A 20,944-nucleotide genomic window follows, 5' to 3' on the forward strand; every position below is an offset into this window, starting at 1 on the left:
GGAGAGTTCTTGCCAGCCATTGCTTTCAGGTAATTCAAAAATCTTTAATTTAAGACTGTCAAAGGATGAGCTGTCATAAACTTCAGCTTGAGACTTAATGAACTGACTGAGACCGAGATAAAATTTTTTACAAATATCTACGGAACACTGCTACAGCCATGGCGAAGCTTTCAGTACATGTAGAATACACTACAAATATGTGACCTTGCTCCCTAACGCAATGCTACAGCGAAGACAGTGCAGGGAATTTGTAGAATGTTTTCTAAAAGAAGTAGAAAGTATTATGAAGGTCATATCATATGATGGGAATCAACTCTGCTCATTAAAATGGCATAATCTTGTGTGACAGGAAAAGACTGCAGTTGTCCGTGTTTCTCTGTAATATCCTGTGTCAAATATATTGAAATAGCTGTAAAAGATGTACCACCTGTACTGCCACAAACAAAGTTGAAATTGGGGTGTCTTCTTCGGGAAATACAAGAGGTAATCAATAAGTAACCACACGAAGCCACGGCGATGGTACCCACTCTTCTTACTGAGCGAGGTGGCTGAGCGGTCAGCACATAGGATTCGCATTCGGGAGGAAGACGGCTCAAACCCGCGTTCGGCTGTCCAGATTTAGTTTTTCCATGATTTTCCTATATCACTACAGCAAAATGATTCCTTTGAAAAGGCACGGCTGTTACTTTCCCAACCATGACACAATGCGAGCATGTGCTCCATCTCTAATGACCTCGATGACGACGGGACGTTAAACCAAATCCTCCTTTCATCCCATTCTTATTTTAAAGAATCAGAGGCCAGCTGATAAAATTACGTAGATAATTAGATTTCCACTCACTGGGAGGAAATGGAGTGTCAAAATTGTTTGCCTGGCAATGAGAAAAATACAATGAGAGGCACAGGAGTAGAATGCAGATCGGAAAGGCACACTCCGTGTCACACACTTCGAGGTAGGAGACAAACTTCCAGTTAAATGACATTGTTTATCAGAAACAGGATTTCTTGTGCAATAATTTTTTTGTTATATGCTGTGAACTGTTTCGAGTATGAAGAGATATTCATTCAAATGTGGTTGAGAAAGAAACACTGTAGATAGATCTCATGGCTTCCATTACATGGCCAACCTTTGGAAGTTCCACGATGAAATTGGTGAATGAGGATCTGGAAGGATGGTGTCCAGACTAGCTGTAAAATCTACAGTATGTTACTGATTAATTTCTGTTCATTGTTTGTCTTTGAGTCTCAGTCCTTCAAGTGTAGTACTTTTTTTCCAGATTGGTTTGTATGTATTTATGAAATGAGAAAACGATATCGATATTTCTTGCATTGGTACTTGAGATGCATTGTGGAGTTTAGGAGTATGATTTTGTGTTTGCATCTTTTGAAACAGATTGAGAAGGGAAGTCGTAGTGAAGCCACAAGAAGGACTCTTGAAATACAAATATGGACAGGGTTACGGATGTGAATAATGGTTTTTGATGAGTTTTTTGTCCTTATTTGATGAGTATGCGAGTCTTGATATGTTATAAGTACCTGTGACAGAGAAAGTGCTGTGCTGTGGAGCAGAGGTAAATGCCTCCGAGCAGATATATGATAAACCATAGGACCAAAGCACTCTGAGAGCTCGTGGCTAGTGTTTGCTATTTTGTCAGAGAATTTTGATTACGTGATGACTAGTGAAGATATCACGTGGAGATTCACTAACCTTACTGCATGAAGGCCAGAGATCTATGGCAACACAGGAAGTAAATATAAAGAGAAGTGCAAATCAAACCATTTGAAGATCTCGTGTAGAAAATACTGTTCTTAAAATTAAATTGGAAGAAAAGTGATAATTCATTAGATTAATTTATTGTTCGTTTGAAGCTCAGTGAACTGAGGTAAGGCAAAGCATTACGTTCGCGCATAAATTCTTAGCGTTTTTGTTTTTCACATGTGTATTTTGGCTACTGTTGGTTTATTTATCGGTCGTCTTTTTCATTTGTAATTCACTATTGATATTCGAGCTTACATATTGTTATTTTATCATTTGAATATAGTGAGTACAGCTGCGGACGCTAGGAAATGTAGTTACAATTGGAGAAATAGAAACTTTTCCGACATATTCAATAGAGGGGTGACAGTAGCGAGGGTAGCCATAAACATTTGTGCCATGTATGATTATGATGCCATTGTACACACAACGGCAAGAAAATCGTTTTCTCTTTTTAAGGAGGATCGTTTTGACAGTAGTGTCTTACCACGTTCAGGAAGACCTTTTAAACGCATATATCCACAATGATCCGCGTCATTGCACTCGAGAACTGTCAAATGTGATGAACTGGGATCAATCCGCTGTCGTACGACATTTGCATGCAATGGGGAAGCTTCAAAAATCGGACTTATGGGTGCCGCATGCTCTAACCCTAAATCACAAAAATGGCCATGCGTGCTCCTCTGCTTGCTTGTTATCAACTGAATCGCAAACAACACCGACCATTCCTATCCTGTATCGCTACTGGTGACGAGAAATGTTGCGTTTATGCTAATATAAGGAAAAGAAATAACAGTTGGGCCCAAACATAGCAGTAACTCCCTGTATAAAGACTTGCGCTCATCCACAAAAGATAATGTTATGCGTCTTCTGCATCCGTGTGAAGTACTAAGAAATGCTTCCCTCCAGTGTAGCCGTCACTGTTGATATTTATTGTCAACAACTAAGAAGTCTTGCAGACACAATCCAAGATCAACGACCAGAAAGATTGCTTGAGTGATGCTACTCCACCATTCTGCTAGACTGACCAAAACGCTATACAGGCATTGCATTGGGAAGTCATTCAGCACCCAACCTACTCACCTCATCTTGCGCCCTCAGATCTTCATCTTTTCCGCTCACTATAAAAGAACCTTGAACTTCCTTTCTGAATGAAAATGCACTACGAACATGGCTCGGTGATTTCTTTTCTTCAAAACCACCTGATTTCTATAGTCGCGGATTCGGCAAGTTACCCCAGCGTTGGCAGACTGTTGTAAATACTGAAGGAGGATATATGACTGACAGTAAAGCCTCTGTTATGCGTATCTGTTATGTTTATTAAACTTATGAGAAAACGCTACGAATTTATACATCAACCTGATATAATGAGTTGTGGTTATATCAGTATCTGGATGGTAAGAATTATACCAAGATCTAAAATGGAACCAAGATGTATACATTTGAAATGAGTAAGACAAGTCAATGCCTCTCAAACAATGAGTGATCGATGACCTGGGTGACATTACAACTAATGTGAGAGCTGTTTAATCCCTGACTATTTCAGGAGGTGTGCCAGGATGAGATGTTTTGTTTTTTGTTTTCAATAGACGACTGTGACGAATACAGATAAAGTCTTGATTACTAGCACGTCATCGTAACTAGGAAGATGAAATTTTTTCCTTTGTGGCTTTATGTTACTGTGTCTAAATGTGTAGCCATTTGAGTGTTAGCCGATCGGCCCTTGGAGAACGCCGGATGCGGTGATACAGCGTCAAAGAAAAGGTCACAACTTGGGTGCAACCATTTCGGTAGACTGTAGATGGACCAGTTTTGTATATTTTTGTAACGTGTCATCTGTAGATTAGTATAGGTTATTTCTTTTTTGCATCTTGTAATTAGATAGAGAGAAATGTAGCCAGAAGTAAAGAGGTGGTGAAAGTAGTCCACTTTGTGATTTTTATAGTGGGCCTGAATTGGTTATTTCAAGGAAGGGGTGATCTGCTAATGTGTCGAGGGAGGTTGCGCCAGTTTCAATGATCGATTTCATGTACATCGTTTCGTGATTGTTGCATGTAGCTTGTGATGCTCTGAAGATTATTTTTCTTTTTACCCCTTTGTGTCCAAACTGGGATTCACCAAGCTACAATATTTTTAGATGTAAAACTAATTATTAAGCTTTTCAGTAGGATAGTGACTCAGTAAATCAATTTTTTATTAACAGAATACGTGTTGCGTTTCACGTACGTGTAACGTCTGGAAAACATACCACTAAAGAAAACCTAAGCAGCTTTTGTAGAAAAATATTATTTGCTGAATTTCACCTGTATACTTCGTAATGAAATAGGGGAACTCTTCTTATGTTGCGAGTTGATACGTGGCCCAGTGGAGAGACGACACTTTATCTGCAAATGAGACGCAGTTAGCACTTCCTTTGGCTAATGTTTCGCTGACGATCAGGGCGAAACATAGGTGCATGACTCCACCAATGTCAGTGTGGGAGGAGCCTGTTCTCAACCTGTGCAGGGTGCACTTTCACCTGCCTACGTTCTTGGGTAGGCGCTACCTCTGGTCGTGTAGCCCACCCGGCTAGCCGCGCAATTTAACGCGCTATTTCCCGAGTGGGAAGGAGTGCCGTCTCCAGCCTCCGATGGATTAGTGTCAAAGTCCGGTGTGCTGACCAGTCTGTGGATGGTTTTTAAAGCGGTTTTTCATCTGCCTTGGTCAATGCAGGCTGTTCCCCCTTATTCCGCCTCAGTTACACTATGTCGGCGACTGCTGCGCAAAGATTGTCTCCATGTACATGTACACCATAATTACTCTACCACGCAAACATTGGGGTTACACTCGTCTGGTATGAGACGTTCCTGGGGGAAGGGGGAGGGGGGAAGGGGGAGGGGGGTCAACTGGGGGCCGAACCGAACAATAACCCTGGTTTCTCTGTGGGGTGGCAGGGGGGCGGTGTGGGGCGTGGACTGCTGTGGCCTCTTGTGGCGTTTGAACCACTGAGAGCATGTCTTGCCGAGGAAGACGGGTAGTAGTTCACGGAGAATTACATAACCTTTAATCTTGACTAAATAACAACTGTAATTCAAATAGGCTTAAGAAGACATAGTCAGTCACCTTAGCACAGCCCCTTATCAACCCTCTTCTGGAAACTGTTGAGCTCGTGTCGAAAGTGTTGTAACATAAAAATAACAAAAACGCTGTTTACCTCATGTTATTGCGAAGAGAAGTAATATTTTGTTTGTCAGGTAAATTTGTTTTAAAATCCACAAAAATCCGAGAACATTTTTCCATATTAAATCAGTCAGTTTACAGGCCGAATCTAAGAAATGATCTCGTTATGAAGCAGATGCGAAAGGCTTTAGATTGGAATTTAACTGTGTCTATTTATTAGGATCTGAATGATAAGAGTTATAATTTATTTTGTAAAAACACTTGCGGGAAGTTCTGAAACATTTATTGCAAGGTCTGTTTTATTTTCTCAGTTATGTTCAACTTCATAACTTACTGCCACTTCAGATTTCTCACTGATGAAATACAAAGGAATGTTTGAACGCTTAATTTGAAAAGGGCGATTTTAAACCAAACGACTACACTAAGCTATGCAGTAAATATATTTCAAAAGTTTCCTAGAGTTGAAATTTAACATACATACTGTCCTCCAGATGAGAAACTCGACGAATGACGATGATTTAGAGACGACAGAATGTTAATAATTAACGCACTACAAGAATTTTCCCTATAGCCAACATTTTCTAATAAATCCTTGCTCTTGTCTTGATATTGTTTCACTCTCAGTACTATATTAAGCAGACCTCATAAAACTTAAAAGCATATTTTCTATAAAACCTATCATTACGAATAGAAATTGATGAAATTTCTTATAAAACCGTAATAAATATTTCACACCTACCGTTGAGGAACCGTCTGGAAACTTAGTGCTTTCTGCTAAACTGAAATTTCGTCTTCTAAAAGAAAAAAAAAGGAATGTACTGAAGGCCAGTAATTTTTTCGTTTGTAAAAGTAAGAGAAACTGAATTACTATGTTTAGACCTGTTTGTTGCCCTCTGACGTGGCCAAATGTATAAGAGATACCTATCAGATTGATATTGGAAATTTCGAAGGAATATGTAAACTGTATTATTCCAAGTGTATTCTCGCCCTATGTGCGTCATGCGGCGGCTCGCCCCCGGGAGCAAGTATTTTATTTGAGGCCGTTCAGGCGACTTGCTTGACGTTGATGATGAAATGATTATAAAGACAATACAACACTCATTTCCGAGCAGAGAAAATCAGCTTCTGGCCGGGGATCGAACCCGGGCCCCTCCGGTTCGCATCCATCCATACTGAGTCCGCGGCTACTGAGACGGATAAATGTAGTATTCGCAATATAATAAGTCGTTTAGTGGTTAAAATCTATGCTTGATTTTGGCTTTAACTGAGAAAAATTGTAACTGTGGGCTCCACTTCTTATAGTGACAGAAAATGCTTCTTGACCTCCTTCAAGTTTCAGACCTCGACACGTCGTGTGCGATATGTATATATATGTTGTCTAATTACGAAGATACCAGAAGCCTCACTAGTAGGACAGTCGAAGACTGCAGAGGAAATCGTTAAAGGCTTGAGTCCGGTCTGACGCGGCACGAAATCTGAGAAGATTTTTCTATACGTTCCTTCTGATTTAGTCTATTAATTAGACATCAGTCGGATGACGTTGTGAGACTTACGAGACCAAACCGGAGAAATATTTTTTTCTTAGTTATTATTTTGTATTTTTCTGTTGTGATAACCTGGAACATAGATGCTTTGGAGCTTTGAGAACGTCCTCCAGTAGCGCGGTTCGCAGGGTTGCGGACACGGTAGCTTGACCAGGGGCAAGATATGAACAACTTACGGGGTGTAGTAATTTGCACTCACGTTGGGAAACGGGCGTGTTGTCAGCTGCGCGTGTACCCGCCTTCATCTGGCAGCCGCGGGTCTGCTGCGGCGCGTGTAATTCGCCTCTGGCAGTGATATGAGTGGCCGGGACAGGCCACCCCCACCCCCACCCCGACCCTGGCCCAACCCCGTGGGCCGCGCACCACTTTGCCGCCTGTCAGGGCTGCGACAAGCCGCTGGCAGCGCGCCACGCGGACGCCACCCAAGTCTGCGCACACCACCGACACCGAGATTTACTGCGGCCATTCAGCAGATTATCCCATAAGGTTTTTCCCCCGCGCTCCACCCCCACCCACAGCGCTCTCTCTCTCTCTCCGACTGCTCGTAAAATTCCTTCTGCCACCCTCTTCCCTCTCGTGGTCTCCTACGTCACGAAGGAATAAATACTTTATCCTTCAAAGTATATATTTATCGCTCCGCGGTCGAACCGCAAATATTTTGTGCTTTTCGTGAGCCGTGCTCCCTTAAAGTCGCCAGTAAAAATCAAGTAGCTCTCCCAGGAACTGTGCAAGAGGTCGTCCGGTGCGGCAATTGCACCCTCTTTCCAGACAGCCGTAAAAGTTTTATCTGAAATCTGCATTTCTACTACATATAAAAAATAGCATGTCTTCAGAATATTTTACGTATTTTTCAGTTTATCCACCTGAACCCACTGCGATTAAACATAAAAAAATTGAAACGCGATTTGGAAGTCATGTTGTCTTTGTTAGTTTATCAATTCCAAAACGAAAACGTGTAAAAGAGAGCTTTATCTTTTATAGCCAATACACAGGTTGTTTACAGATTAGTTACACAAAAATAACCTTTTATTTTGAAAAGCGTATGTTTGATACTGCACTTAATGAAGTATATCTTCACGTTTTATTCCCGCCTAACACTGTTAGTTTCCGACGTTCCCGCTAGATTCCATCTTTTCATCATGGAGTCGTATAATGGTGTAGAGCGTATGCAGTGTCGTTTATGGTTTCATGAATCCAAATCCGCTATTACAGTTTAGAGACAATTCAGGACTAAATATCGCAAGCCATGACCTCGAAGACGAAATGCTATTAATTGGTGCAACCGTCTCACCGAAACTGGCTGTATATGCCACAGGACACCGGGTCAAGGTCGTCCAGCAATCTGTGACGCAACAATGGAGCACATCCAGTAGTCTTATATTCGTAGTCCGGGTAAATCAATCAATTAGAATTGAATGTGCATAGTGTTATAGTGTGGAGGCTATTACGGGAAAGCCTGTCATTCAGACCCTCCAAACTGGAACTGTTGAAGGCTTTAAGAAAAAGTGACAAGTAAAATTAAGTTTAGTTTTGTATATGCGGACACAAGATGATTTTCTTTATAAAACTGTGTTCACTGACGAAGCCACCTTCCATACCTTTTGTAAAATGAATCGGCATCATTTTTGGATATAAAGTGAGCAGAAACCAATTTAACAGCTACGAGAATCACCAAAGGTAAATGTTGTTGAGCTGTAAGCCGTAACAAGCTTTACGGTCCTTTTCTTTGTGCCGCGTGAAATACAAGTGGCACAAAGTGCCTGGAAGTGCATGAGCATTATATAATGCCTATTTAAAAAAGAATATGGACACAGCATTTATTTTGCAGCAAGATGTCGTGCCACCATAATAATTATCCTGAAGTTGTCGCGCATCTCTGTACGAATGTTCCGACATGGATTGGTGGTGGAACAATATCCTGGCCACCAAGATGACCCGATTTAAACCCAATGTACTTCTGCGTAGGGTGTTATATTAAGACAGCTTTTATTCCTCTGCATCCAGGGAACGTCGACGAGCTACAACAACCCATAACTCAAGCAGTTGCCACCATACGTCAAGACTTGCTTCATAGGATTTGGCAGGAAACTGTTTCGATCTAGGACATTTGTCGTGTTACGAAAAGTAGCCACAAAGGACAATGGCAAATAAATGTTGAAGATATACTGCATTCAGTGCTGTGCCAAACGTTTCTGTAGGTTATTTATCTTTTTCGCAAATAAATTTTTCTTTTGTAGAACTAATTCAAAATGAAGAGCCAAAGAAACTGGTGCACCAGCCTAATATAGTGTAGGGCCCCCGCGAGCAAGCAAAAGTGACACAACAGGACGTGGCATAGACATGTCTAAAGTAGTGCTTGAGGGAATTGACACCATGAATCCTGCAGGACTGTACATAAATCCGTAAGAGTACGAGGGGGAGGAAATCTCTTCTGAACAGTACGTATCAAGGCATCCCAGATATTCTCAATGATATTCATGTCTTGCGAATTTGTTGGCCAGAGCAAGTGTTTAAATTCAGAAGAGTGTTCCTAGAGCCACTCCGTAGAAATTCTGGATGTCTGGGATGTCGTATTGTCCTGCTGAAATTGCGCAAGTCCTTCGGAATGTACAACGGACATGAATGGATGCAGGTGGTCAGACAGGATGCTTACGTACGTGTCAGCTGTCAGAGTCGTATCTAGACTATCATGGGTCCATATCACTGCAACTGCACACGTCCAACACCATCACAGAGGCTCCACCAGGTTGTACAGCTCCTGCTGACATGCAGGATCCATGGATTCATGGGGGTGTCTCCATACCCTTACACGTACATCCGCTCGACACAATTTGAAACGTGACTCGTCCGACCAGGTAACATGTTTCCAGTCATCAACAGTCCAGTGTCGGTGTAGACGGGCCCAGGCGAGGCGTAAAGCTTTGTGTGGCGCAGTCATCAAGGGTACACGAGTGGGCGTTCGGCTTCGAAAGCCCGTTTCGATGACGTTTCGTTGAATGGCTCCCACGCTGACACTTGTGGATGGCCCAGCATTGAAATCTGCAGCAATTTGCGGAACGGTTGCACTTTTGCCACATTGAACGATTCTTTTCAGTCGTCGTTGGTCCCGTTCTTGCAGGATCTTTTTCCTGCCGCAGAGATGTCGGAGATTTGATGTTTTACTGGATTTCTGATTTTCACTGTAGACTCGTGAAATGGTCGTACGGGAAAATCCCCACTTCATCGCTACCTCTGAAATGAATTGTACCATAGTTCGTGCGCCGACTATACCAACACTTCAATCTTGATAACGTACCATTGTAACAGCATTAACTGATCTAACAACTAAGCCAGACACTTGTTGTCTTATATAGGCGTTGCCGACCGCAGCGCCGTATTCTCCCTGCCTGTTTACATATGTCTGGATTTGAATATGCAGCCGGCCGCGGTGGTCTCGCGGTTCTAGGCGCGCAGTCAGGAACCGTGTGACTGCTACGGTCGCAGGTTCGAATCCTGCCTCGGGCATGGATGTGTGTGATGTCCTTAGGTTAGTTAGGTTTAAGTAGTTCTAAGTTCTAGGGGACTGATGACCACAGCAGTTGAGTCCCATAGTGCTCAGAGCCATTTGAACCATTTTTGAATATGCATGCTTATACCAGTTTCTTTGGCGCATCCGTGTATAAATACCCTGAACAGGGTGAAGCCGGATTCACTGACCAATTTTCCGAGGTTATTCAGCGATACTTTCAGAGTGTTTTATAGGTGGCAATCAAGAAGTTTCCGTTCGAAGGGGTACAGTGCAGAATCGATATGAGAATCAGGCAAAACTGCTGTTTGCTTTGATGTAACCATCCCATCGGCGCTCTAGGTAGAACATATATGACGGGTAGAACATCGTTTCCCGCTGCGTGAAGATTTCAGTAACTGCCTACTGCAAATCCTCGTCCGGTAGGAGTAGTAAAGCCTTCAAGGCTTTTCAAAGGTACCGAGGGCGTGATAAACGCATGGAGAGAGCTCAGGACCGCGCGGTTAGAGGTGCCTTGTCACAAAACGCGCGGCCCGTCCTGCTGGAGGTTCGAGTCCTCCTTCGGGCATAGACGTGCGTGTTGTCCTTAGCGTAAGTTAGTTAAAGTAGTGTGTAAGTCTAGGGACCAATGCCTCAAAAGTTTGTTCCCCTGGGAAATTTACACTCATTTGAACGGAGATCAGGAGCATAGGGTGGGTGCTCTAGCGTCGTCCATTTCATTTGCCCGTCGTGGATGAGTGTTGCCCCCCAAAATCGACCGGTGTTTGTGTCGAATCGCAATCAGCAAGGAACCTGGTGCACATTCCAAAACTGTGGTTTTCGACAGACATGATGCCCCATACACATCGTTCAATCTCCGATGGACGTCTACTGGCGTTTGTCCGTCGGCAGCCAACAAATGAATAACAGCACGCTGGTTTGTACAGATTTGGTAATAGAGTCGCCATAGTTCAAGCTTCCGCTATTACTAGACGCACGTCACAAACACACGAATGCCACATTAATCCCTTTCCTACAAGCCGGTGCTTATAAAACCGCATCGGAGTCCCGCTACGTTGTATATACGTTCCTGGAACGCCCTCAAACGGAGACTTCTGATTGTCCCTTATAGTATAAGGGTCGCGTGTCTCCAGTGGCTATGTACACGTGAATAATATCATATGACCTATTCCTTTTGGTACACAACAATGAAAAATCCTGTGACATCACCAAAACGTGCAACACGAAACACAAAGTAATGTAGTAGTTCTCGGATGCAACAGTACTGTGATGTGGTCGCCGTCGCTGTGGGTCCTACTCGGCATAGCGTTGTTGTGCCTTCCACTCAAAGCACTCATCACGAAGCTCGTATCAGCTCAGTAAACCTGCTGCCGTGTGCCACTGTTACAGCACAACTGACACTTCCAGAAAAACGAAGCCAAGGCAGAACCGAGTAGTACTGTATGCAGGCCAGCGGATGGAAGTATGCAACGCGTCATCTAGGTCTACTTAGTTTCACGTGAGCTCCCGAGGCCCACCGCACGGCGTCCATGGAGACGAGGCGCTCGCCGGAGCTAAAGTTTTGGTGGTGGCTAAGTACCTATGTACCGCATTTTTAAAATGTGACTACGCCTATTCGGGTTGTTTTAGTTTTATTGCTAGACCATGCCCTCGTAGACATACTATATAACCAGGTTTATCTTCTGAATATGGCTCAATTACTTGGTCTGAAACCTAGGTAGAGGTTGGTTTCACTACCGCAATTGGGGCTGATAGTTTCTTATATATTGGATGGAAACAAGGCATGTATTACTGGTGACAACAGCAAGAGCCGTGAATGAATGGAACGAGTTTATTTCCATGTAAGGCTGTGAATATCATTGCCATTTACGGTATTGTCCATATTTTTTTAGAGCATATCAGATACAAAGACAAAAGGAGGAGGAAGCGGGAGGGGGTAAGGAATCAAACGAAATGCAGTTATTCTTAAATATTTACTCCTTTTAGAGGATAGAACTACAACATCAGCACTGACAGCAGTTATCTTGTCATCCTACCCTTTTCTTCTTCTTCTTTTTCTTCAGCATCTTGATTGCCATCATGTTGATTACTTCACTACTCTACTGTGTTTGCATCATCAGTTTCTTCCTCTGCAATCGCGTGGAGTTTTCCTCGGTTCAGCTTGTAATATTCACGAATATGGCCCCTTGCGCTCTTCCCAATTTCAATTAATCAGTTTAAAACTGTGCAAATTAATTGTGGGAAGTCAACAGCAGCAACCTAACACACAGAAACTGCCATACCAGCATTTTTATTTCTGTCACTTCATGCGTGTTCCCCAGTTTTTCTTCTCCTTTTTTTCTATCTAACATTTTCATTAGCTCCAGTGTTGAGATATACTATCGTTTATATTTAGCGTCTTTCATTACTCTACTCTGCAGCCCGGGTATGATTGTTCCTCCTGGTCACTGATTAATGAAGAGTCCGTACTGCCAACCGTGTCTAGGTACATCCGTTCTCTGTGGGATAGTAGTTCTCATCTGGTTGTAGCACAGATGTAGGATGCGCCGTTTCCTATACTGTAAATCGCAGCCACATTCTTTTTATGTTATTGCCAGTGACGTATGTCTGTGGCTGGATGTAGGTACTATTACACTCTCCACGTATGTTACTTTCCGATGGATGTATTCTTTGAAGTTATTCTTTCGGTAGTATTGTTGCACTGACAATTTTGTACCACGTTGATCTTATGTCGGTTCCTAACATTTTACGGAATAAATATTTTAACATAAGTAACTTTCACTGCCTAGACCGTATTTTATATTATACAGTTACAACATGACTAGTTTAAGTCGCTTGCAACAACCATTTTCAGGTATGTATTACGGTCCAACAAGATTAGGATAGTATGTAGTAAAAAGCACTGTCGAGAGCGAGCCAAGTTGTAAATGTGTCGAAATAATTTTAGACAAGAATTCTTCAAAATCTGATATCCAAATCCAAACAATTTCAAAACTGGAAAAATAAGAAGGGAATGAAGCGGAGGTCCATGGAAGTTACAAAACATGGAAGCTATCTTATACAGTTAACTGGCAACATGTTATACGTAAACGACAGGTCCTACACAACTGTCAAATGATAAAAACCACCAAATGCAGTACAACGCAATGATCAGTCGTACAAATACAAATTGCATCAAATGCCCATTATACACATCTGTGTGATAGACACTACAGCGAGAAAAATATATGCATTGGTAACAAGAATTGTCAGCTGTTCCATAGATGTAAACAACAATCGAAACTGTGTATAATAAATTTATAAATGAGCCTTCGTGATCAACAGTCATAAAATTGTAGAGAATGCTTACAAAGCAATGATCCATCATGCGTATAAAATAGCCATCCTTACAAAACGTGCACAAACTGAAGACTAAAAGGAAATGCCATAGGCCCAACCAGCCTCGGAAGACACGTCAAAACAAAGAGAAACTGATTTAAGCGAGGACTCATGCTGGACAACCGATGTAGCCAACAAGGCCGACACGTACTGTACTTTATGGTACATGGAACGTTTGTACAGAAGAAAATAGTAATGACTGATAAAAATGAAGGTAATGTTCAATTTATACCTGATGCAACATTACCTTTTTTATTATGAGACATAACTGCGTTCTTTTGTATAAACGCTACACGTACCACAACGGTTACTCGGCCTTGCTGGCCGCTTCGGTTGTCCAGCATGAACCCTTCTTAAATCATATCGTCAGACAAGTCTTTCCCTTCCTAGAAGCCTTCAGTGCCGTCTTTCCACCTATCTATTCCCTCCTCTGTGCATAACAGTGAAATTACCACTGCACTCTTAACGGTGATGTCCTTTCTTTTTATTTCATCGAATGTTATTTGACTTTTCTGTTCGCTGAATAACTTCTTCCCTCGACCTCTTCCTTTTCGATTTCAACGGATTTTTCCTGCAGTCTTTTCGTCTTTGCTTCCATGCACTTCCGTCTCCTTTCATTTCTAAGTGACCTATTTGTCCCGAATTTCCTTGAATATTTTTGTATTTCCTTCTTTCATTGCACAGATGGAGTGTTTATTTTGTTACCCAAAGTTTCTTTAGAATTACCTCCTTGTACATGTGTCTGTCCAACTTTTGCAACTGAGCGCTTTAGAAATGTCCATCTCTCTTCAACTGAACTGGCTACCGTGTTATTAATTATTGCAGTACCTACAGATTTTTCTTGTTTTAAGTCTTGTGACTGGTTAGATGCGTCCCGCCACGAATACCTCCCCTGTTCCAACCTTTAGCACTTAGGGTAGCCCTTGGAACCTACGTCTTCAGTTACTTTTGGGATGTACTCCAATCTCCGGTCTACAGCCTTAGACAATTTCAAACGTATGTCTTCATGGATTCAAAATCTTTGGACATTGGTTCTCATAAATCTCAGGCTTTCCTTCATCACTACTAAAATCTGATCAGAGTCCACATCTGCTAATGGGTACGCCTTACAATCTAATACCTGATTTAGAAATCTCTGTCAGTCAATGAAGCAACCCAGCTGGAGTCTCCCATACCTCCGGGCCTTTACCAAGTATATCTTCTCCTTTGTGAACAATGTATATTACTAGCTGAAGTTTATTGCAGAATTGAATTGTCTTTCTTTCTTCTTGCTCTGTCAAGAGTCTGTCCTACGTGTTTAGCAATATTAAGGAACTCCTCGAGGTGGACACCTACATATTTAGTGTGTGACTTGTGGCCGGAGTAACCATCCGCTGTTGCGAAACCGTAATCTGCACAGCCACAATACTCACACATATAGCAGCAGGCTTCAAATTCTGACAGCTTGATATCTGTCTGGTCACTCGTTGGGCGCTGTTGGTTTTTTTTTTCCTTTTCTGCTGTTTGCGGGATTTGTTACTTGCGTTTATTGTTGTTTTCTGTGTGTTTGGACTTCCGTTTTAAACGTACCAACCAGTCTCTCATAATGAAATAAAACGGATGCGCGAGCAGAGTATTATGAGTAACATTTGACTGAAATTATCTAGAGTTACTGAGGGAATTCCAGTTCTGGGTGGTTGAAAATACACTCATGTTCAGAAAAAAACAGAACATATTGAATGACTGGAGACAGCGCGTTCGTAATCACAGGAGATGCACATTATTATGTTCTGCAGATACGATTAGCATCTAAACCATTTCGGCCATCAGGTTAAGGTAAACATCGATATCGTTGCGCAACACCAGCTACTGGTAAAATTTGCCTGCGGCTCTTGCTGTCGCTATAAACCGTAGGTAATGGATCAGTGTGACAGCAGACGGGGCGGAGGCCTTGCAGAGGTATTCGTGAACCGTACGGTCGAATCACGAGTTTGAAAGAGGGTGCATTATTGGCATGAGAGAATGTGATCCGTCGATCTGGAAAATTGCTGCTCTTGTGACCGAAGCGTTTCAGCAGTGTAATGGTGCGGGCAGAATCGTTCACGGCAGGCCGTTGAACGTGTTGAGATGCGTCACGTAGCACCACCTTCTTCCCCCCCCCCCTCCTCACCACTCCCTAGAAATGCGAATGGCATTGCAGGACATATCTGCGGCGTCATCCTCGGCTCTGTCGCTACAGATAAACAGTGTAACACATCGTACACTATCAGGGATGACCGACCGTCGCCGTTTATTACGAAATGGGTTACGTGTGTGTTGTCCACTTCTCCGCCTACTTGTCACGAATGTGTAGAAACATGATAGACGGCAGTGGTGTATGTAAAGACGTCATTATGGACAGGAATGGCGTCGTACAGTGTTTTCGGACGAATTCAGGTTCTGTCTGTTTCGAAATGATGGCCACATTTTGATTCGCCACAGACAGGGGGAGCGGCTTCACAGTGACTGCATTCGCACGGGAACCTGGACCTTATGGAGTGGGGTGCTATTGGGTACGACCACAAATCAAATCTGGTTCATGTACAGGGCACTATGATCAGTGTGTCCTACGTGAATGACTTCCTGTGACCCGTAGCCATACCCTTCCTGCGCAACACTCCAGACCCTGTGTTTCAGCAAGACAATGCACGACCAGATGTTGCTGCACGAACACGTGCATTCTTAGTGTCTCAGTATGTCAGCCTTTTGCCCTGGCCCACCAGACCACCAGAGTTGTCGCCAACTGAAAATGTGTGGGGTATAATGAAACGACGGGTGCAGCGCGTTGACCCACTGCCAATCACAACAAATGAACTTTTGAACCAGGTGAACGCAGCATGGATGGTTATACCACAGGAACTCAAGGACACCTGCTGAACGGACGTGAATGAAATGATAATCATTTCTGCAGAACACGCTAATTTAAATGTCCTGTGAATAAGAGCGTTCTATCTCTAGTCGTTCAAAATGTTTTGTGTTTTTGAACATGAGGGTATCATTTATTTTTTAGATCTCCTTGTAAAATATTTTAAACTGTCGTTAGTAAAAAAGTTTCTCGTTTCTTGAAAATTCGGTAACGTACGAGGAGATGCATTTCCGTATGACTTTAAAATTTGAGTGGAACGAAGTGTAGGATTCTGGATGTACTCCGTGTGATACGTGCTAACTCAGCTTCACGCTTCGAAGTACACCTGCAGAAGTATTAATCTTAATTTTGGGAACTAGATTTCATTTTAGTTTTCGCAGTGAGTAATTATCATGGTGATTGAGTACGAAGCCTGAGATCACCTTAACAGCATTCAGATACGCATGTTTTCTATGACTGGGAATGCTTTATAGTCATTCTTAGCGATATTCTTGCAGCTGTCCGTTATGAATATCGAAGTCCAGGAGGTTGATTTCCAAGACTATTTCACTTCATAAAAATCCAGCGTACATGTTTTTTCCGAGAGATTTTCTGGAGATTATTTTCACCGACCAATCTACTCTGGGTTTCGGAAAGAATTTCGAACACTAGCGTAACCATCTGCATGAGGTGCTGCTAGGAGTAGTCCTATGTGTTGCTTCCAGGTAAAGTGGAACGTACTGTTTATTTACAGTGTATGCCAATTCAACTCTCCGGTACTGCATAACTGTGTGGTTCTGACTAAATAAGTGTCTCGGAAAACTGTATGAACATTAGAGTGAGATTCCAGTTTATACACAGCTGCCATTCGTGTTTTTATGATCTGGAGGTCCATGTTTTCCGGCATAGGCAATTAACGATGTGAGGAACTTATTTCCACGGAGTAATTGCGCGTCACCTACTAAACAAATGCCAGTTAAAGGGTTAACTGGACGTCAGGAATTGTCTTCCTCTGCATGCAGTGATGCGACAGCATTGATACTACAAACTGTTTTTGGTAGCTGCCACAGGTAAAATAAAATGCTCACAGTGCAAAATGATGGCAAAATATTGTGCACAGAAATGGAATCATCCTCTTATTCATTTATTCATTATTTTCTGTAAATCTCCCCTCTTTTGTGTCTACGGCAGTTAATATGATACAATGAATACAGTTAATACCGTCTACATAGTGGTACTTTTTTTCTGCACTAGAACGGTACTAGAGACCTCATTTTATGTAATATGGCTTAACAATCCATACAACTTATAAAATTGTGTGTATACATGTGTGAGTGTGCAGCGTGTGTGTGTGTGTGTGTGTGTGTGTGTGTGTGTGTTCCACGTCTCCTCTTAAACCAACGGACCCATTTCAACCGTACTTGGAACATATTTACCTTACTATCAGGTGACCATCGCTGTCGGAGCTAGAACCAACTACGTATCAGAGAGGTTTGTGTAGAAAAGCAGCGTAGCCCAAGACGTGTGAATCCCCAGGATTTATACGTCCAGTATTTGAGAATGAGAGCGCTTACCCTCTAGCAACAAGTTTTTCACATAATTCCAAACATGTACGATTTTTTTTTCTTGCTGATAACTCCTACAAAACGATGAATGGAAAAATGCTTACCACGTACTATACTTCGGCTGTTCATGCAGTGAAAGCACCACATTAGGCATAACTGTCTAATTTGTTACTTCTTTGCTACTAACGGTATTCGCGGCACGTTTTAAAAACAATATACACGTATACCACTTTATATAAGTGTAAGATTATATCATTCTACGAATACAGTTCAGGAGATACGACGTTATGAACGTTAAGTACAAGTCCAGACGCTGCTTGGTGGTACGGCCGTGGATGTACAGCTATAAATACGAGTAAATATCTGGGCAATGCCGGGTTTCTCAGCTAGTAAGTATACAGGGTGTTACAAAAAGGTACAGCCAAACTTTCAGGAAACATTCCTCCCACACATATAAAGAAAAGAAGTTATGTGGACATGTGTCCGGAAACGCTTAATTTCCATGTTAGAGCTCATTTTAGTTAGTATGTTCTTCCACCTACGCTCAATGGAGCACGTTATCATGATTTCATACGGGATGCTCTACCTGTGCTGCTAGAACATGTGCCTTTACAAGTACGACACAACATGTGGTTCATGCACGATGGAGCTCCTGCACATTTCAGTCGAAGTGTTCGTGACCGATGGATTGGTAGAGGCGGACCAATTCCATGGCCTCCACGCTCTCCTGACCTCAACCCGCTTGACTTCCATTTATGAGGGCATTTGAAAGCTCTTGTCTACGCAACCCCGGTACCAAATGTAGAGACTCTTCGTGCTCGTCTTGTGGACGGCTGTGATACAATACGCCATTCTCCAGGGCTGCATCAGCGCATCAGGGATTCCATGCGACGGAGGGTGGATGTATGTATCCTCGGTAACGGAGGAAATTTTGAACATTTCCTGTAACAAAGTGTTTGAAGTCACGCTGGTACGTTCTGTTGCTGTGTGTTTCCATTCCATGATTAATGTGATTTGAAGAGAAGTAACATGGAAAGTAAGCGTTTCCGGACACATGTCCACATAACATATTTTCTTTCTTTGTGTGTGAGGATTGTTTCCTGAAAGTTTGGCTTACCTTTTTGTAACACCCTGTATAGAGGGAACTAGTTAATTACGACTGGACTGAAATGAAAATGAAAAAATAATAAAACAAAAACAAATGACAGTGATAAAATGGTCTTAAAATATTTGACGATGTACAATTCTAGTGAGAACATCAAATCTGAGGCTTCCTTCGATAACCCTAGAGTATTGCCTTCTCAGCTGGAAAAACCTTCTACGCTGATACATTCTCTACTTCTGCAGATGTTGGCACGAAATTACTCTGTTCATATTGTTTCAATACGAATACACCAGGGTTAGTGTGTTATTTTAAAATCTCTCGAACCACAAACTCTGTGTGTGAGCTTTATACATAATTTCATTTGCGTACTACTTACCTGCGTTACATTTAGGACTGTACTGTTATTAAATCTATGGTTATTGTGTAACTCGGAAAACCGTTGTTCATCACAATTTCTCTCAGATTAAACTTACTATCCTATAACTATATGGTATTATGTGAATGAAGAATGTTAAACTAAATTATTAAATATATGCACGGTTCGCATTGGGGAGGAAAATTTGTTACGGCTTAGTACATTTGACCCATGTATGCAACAAGAAGGAGCTGGCAGAATATATCACAATAACTTTGTATACTAATGTTCATGTACCGTGTCACGTCCAGTTCTCCAGGAATTTGAACACTCCAGTAAAGATCAAAAACGCTTTTAGAAAAGTACTAGCGAACCCGGCAGTACCTCGCAATTGCTAAATATGTATGGAAATTGGATATATGTCCCAATCTCTTTCACCCTCCCCTCTCTGACCATCTCCTCTTCCCCCTCTCTTTGTCCATCTTCATGTCCGCAGCTCCTATTCTCTCTCTCTCTCTCTCCATTTCTTCCTCTTCCCTATCACTCTCCACCTCCTCCTCTCCATTGTCTGTCAATCTCCTCTTTCCCCCTGTTTATATCGATTACAATTCCTCCCTCCGTCTGCCCATCTCCTCTTCTCTTTCTGACCTTGAGCTTTGTCTGTTGTTACTATCGATGAATCCTTGGTTGGAACCTGAAGTCGTTCAAAATGAATACGTAAATCGTATACATGGTGTGACAGACCATCTCCCCCCACCCCACAACCTGTTGCTGCATCTGGTTGCTGCATCTGTGAGGATAGTAGCTTCAGCGACATTATTTCAAATAGTTTTAATATGCGAACGGGTTGAATTAACGAAGCTTCGGACTCTTCAGCTACCATAGTAGTATTGTAATCATAAGCTAAAAAGCGATAAATACAAATGTCCTGTTTTCTATTAAAAGCGTATTCGAAGAAGAAAACAAAACAGCCCATAGTCCTGCATACAATTTTTTGTTTAAAATTATGTGAGAGAAGAAAGAGTATGTAAGGGAGATACGATATATCTATTGTTTAAGTTCCCAGCTATTGTAGTTAAAACGTCCTGGGGAAAGAAAATGAAACCGCACATTTTGACAGCGCAGCAAAGCACAAAATTTTATTTCTCACAGTCGGTTTTAGCAGAAAACATGTAGATTATTGATTAGAAAAGATATATAGCTTAAGATCGTCTTAATATTTATGAGAGTTTCGTGTAAAAATTAAATTAAATCGGTCAAGAACTTATCCGTATATAATATCCGTCTAAATATTTATTAGTGAATCACGTAAAAATTTGAAGAAAATCGGTAAAGAGTTTTTCCACATTTTCGTTAACAAATTATAAAAACGACTTATGTAAAAATTGAAATAAATCGGTCAAATATTTTTTGGAGGTGTGTGTATACACATACCAAAAAAGTATTGCATCACCCCAGTTCCCAGAACTCTTGAAGATAGACGTTGACTGTGGATATTGTGTCACAGACACAGTCCTTTTGACTGTTCAGAGATGTCACTAAACCCGCCCGAAGATGTCAGCAACCATGCATGAGCAGCGCCTATTAGACGGAGGGGGTCCGACAGCCGTTCAGTACCAGTCATTCCACCAGGAAGGAGGTGCACGGCTGGTGTTGTCTGTAGTTCAACCATGTCTAGACAGTCAATACCGCTGATCGAATGTGTCCGTATTGT

Source organism: Schistocerca americana, chromosome 4, assembly GCF_021461395.2.
Source record: "Schistocerca americana isolate TAMUIC-IGC-003095 chromosome 4, iqSchAmer2.1, whole genome shotgun sequence".
In the NCBI taxonomy this organism is placed as follows: Eukaryota; Metazoa; Arthropoda; class Insecta; order Orthoptera; family Acrididae; genus Schistocerca; species Schistocerca americana.